Source organism: Streptopelia decaocto, assembly GCF_964273445.1.
Source record: "Streptopelia decaocto genome assembly, contig: HAP1_SCAFFOLD_92, whole genome shotgun sequence".
NCBI classification, from domain to species: domain Eukaryota; kingdom Metazoa; phylum Chordata; class Aves; order Columbiformes; family Columbidae; genus Streptopelia; species Streptopelia decaocto.
This window is the reverse complement of record NW_028115951.1, coordinates 265,432-267,535: the sequence shown is the minus strand read 5'-3', so window position 1 is coordinate 267,535 and position 2,104 is coordinate 265,432.

The following is a 2,104-nucleotide window of genomic DNA, read 5'->3' as shown; positions in this document are numbered from 1 at the left end:
CCGCTGTGCCCACCGAGCGTGCAGCAGCAGCCCATCCCTGCAGCCTGGGCGCCCCCCCAGGCCCCACCAGCAGGTACGGCACCCCTGGCACCCCGTCTGCTCGGACACCCCGGCACCTTCGGCCCCTTCACCATCCCCGACCCCGGGCACTCCCAGCACCCACCACCCCTGTCCCCAGCACAGGGGTTCAGCCAGCGCGGCCAAGCGGCCCTGCCCTGGGTCATATGTGCCCAGAAAATCCCGTTTTCTGAGCATTTCCCCAGTACCCGGGGCCATCTCTCCTGTTTCCCCTCCCAGAACCGAGTCTCCTCCCACTTTGCAGCCCCATTCCCTGCACAGAGTCTCACCCCATGGGGATGTCCCGGCCACTAGCAGACCCAGGGGACATTGGTGATGGGGACCAGCCCATGGAGGTCCCCCCAGCCCATGACAACTCCCTCTCCCCCTCACAGGGCTGCTGAGGGCACCATGTGGGTGCTGCTTTGACCCCCGTGTTTTCCGTGTACAATGGTATAACCACCAGGGCACAGCGGTGGCCGCAGCCACTCCAGTGCTGCCAACTCCCATCCAGAACCTTGAGATGCAATTCGCACAACTGAGCATCTCCAGCAAGGCCACCGCTGCAGGGACACCCCCGGGCCACCATGTCCTCCCCAGCTGCTCGGCTGCCCACAACAACAAAGCCCCTGCAGACCCCACAAGCCACCTTGCAGTCCCCAAGAAGATCCTTCAACAAGATGCCCTGAAGCACAGTGTCCCCAAGCCTGATGAGCCCGGTGTCACCATGGCCACCGTGCCCCAGCGGGACTTCAGCTCACTGGCGCTGCCAAAGGACCTGCTAACGCCCAACGAGCAGCAGGGCCGCAAAAGGAGCCACGAGCGGGGGCAGAGCCCCGAGCCCCCCAGCAAGCGCAGCACAGCGATGGAGCTGCCGCAGTCCCAGGCTGCCCCAGCGGAGCAGCGGGGCCGCAAATGGAGCCACAAATGGGGGCAAAGCCCTGAGTCTGAGCCCCCCAACAAGCACAGGGCAGGGGTGGCAGGGGAGGATTAGACCAAGGTTAGGGGGTTAGGGGGTGTGGGGGGTGGAGGGGTTTGGGAGAACACAATGATGCATTAGGGAGGGGGGTGGAGGAGTTTGGGAGGACGGGATGCTGCATTAGGGAGGGGGCTGGAGGGGTTTGGGAGGACGGGATGCTGCATTAGGGGGGAGGGGGCTGGAGTGGCTTTCATGGGACCTTTTTTCTTTTTCGCTTTCCATTAAATGCTGTTTTTCCGGATCTGTTTTATGCCTGGGTGGGGTGGGGTGAAGGGGCACTGAAAACCACAGACCCGGCTCCACCTCCCTGCTGCAGCAAAATAAACCCAAATCACCCCCAGAATGGCGAGGGAGGCACTGCAGGGCAGGGACCCTCCTGCCCTCGTCTGGCTGTACCTTGGGCAGCTGTTTTTCCCCTCCCTGGTCCTGCAACCAACCAAACAATCACTATACTGGCCAGAAATTGCCTGGAAATCTCATCTCCCTTTATTGCTCATTTCCCACCCCAGCTCCACAACCTGGGGCCCATGGAGCACCCGGCGACCCCAGCTCCGCGGGTCCGGCCGGCAGCAGGTGCATTGAGTCCCCATCCCGGTGACGGTGCAGCCCCCGCTGCTGCTCAGCACCCCAAGCGTCATCCTGGCCAAAAACTCGGGTCCCTGGAGCAGCTGCAGCACCCACCACAGCTCTGGGCGGGGGGGGCACAGAGAAAAGGAGAAAAAAAAAAAGAATCCCAAAACCCAAATGTAGAGAGGCCTCAGCGCTGCAGGACAAGCTCTCCCCTCCCGATGCTGCTGGAGAAGCCGCTGGTGCCATTGTGGCCGTGGGGCAGGTGCAGGACCCCCTTGCAGAGCCCGAGGAGCTCGGACACACTGGTTGTTGCTCGGGGGATCCCGGGGCGGGGTTTGGGATCCCGAGAGGAGCTGCCGGCCCAGGGGGCCCAGGCGGGTGCCCCGCTGCCCCAGGCACCGCGGGGGCTCTCGGGCTGGAGCAGCTGCCGGTGCCCACGTTGGCGTCGAAGGGAGGGAAGAGGTCACTGGAGAGGAGCGATCCGGTGAAGGTGTCGCT